Below are 887 nucleotides of genomic sequence, written 5' to 3' on the forward strand. Positions count from 1 at the left end.
GGGTGGCCACTGCCCACAGCTGGGGGGAAATGGTGGGACCCCCGGAGTGAAGCAGGGGCCTCCCTCAATGGGGAGTGGGGTGCAGTGACTAGAGCAGGCAGGGGGCTGGGTGCCCCCCCCCCCCTGGGAAAGGCACCCTCTCGCAGCTGGGGTCCTGCTGGTGGCTTAGCGCCCAGCAAGGGCACCGTGCTTGGGGCAGTGTGGGGGGGTTCCCGTGCAGGTGAGTCCCCTGGGGGACAGCCCCAGCACCCAGCCGTCCCTCACCGCAGGGGACCTGGGCAGGGCTGGACAGGGGGTAAGAAAGGGTGCTTTGTGCAGGCTGCCACACAATGCGAGCTCACACCGGGGACAATAACAACAACAACAGGGACGAGCACCCATCACCCCCCATGGAGATGGCACCCATCACCCCATGGCTCCATCCCAGCGTGGCCCCGGGCTTGCACTGATATCCTGCCTGGATGCTGCCAAGCTCCAGGAGGTTGGGCTGAGGGCAGATGGCATTTTGGGGTGCCACGGATGCCCTGAGCCCTCCCATCCCCACCCAAGGCCAGGCAATGGGTGCATGGGATGAGGGCGCTGGTCAGTCCATGGCCCCACAGCACCCATGACCCTACGGGAGCAGCATGGGGTACTGGCAGCCCTAGGAGGATGCCAGAGGTCCGTGGTGCCAGTCTCCCCACCACAGACACCCCCGTGCCCATGCCTGCCCATGCTGCTCCCCCCTACTACACCCCCCTTGCCCTGTGTGCCCCCCGCGATGGCTGACGTGGGCAGTGAGCGGGCCACAAATGGGAGCCGTCACTTCGGATCTGCTCACGCCAGTGGGGCGCAGGCAGCAGGCGCGGTGCACCAAACCGTATCATTCGATTAGGGCCGGCACAGCC

General features: G+C 66.6%; 1 protein-coding gene across 1 annotated transcript in view; it reads right to left on the bottom strand.

Annotated features, from left to right (window-relative positions):
• SLC6A9 (solute carrier family 6 member 9) overlaps nucleotides 1-887 on the bottom strand; it is an 18,371-nt gene that overhangs the window by 9,638 nt on the left and 7,846 nt on the right. The gene's annotated exons all lie outside the window — the stretch shown is intronic.

This window comes from Aptenodytes forsteri, unplaced genomic scaffold, assembly GCF_000699145.1.
Source record: "Aptenodytes forsteri isolate BGI_AS27 unplaced genomic scaffold, ASM69914v1 Scaffold119, whole genome shotgun sequence".
Classification (NCBI taxonomy): domain Eukaryota; kingdom Metazoa; phylum Chordata; class Aves; order Sphenisciformes; family Spheniscidae; genus Aptenodytes; species Aptenodytes forsteri.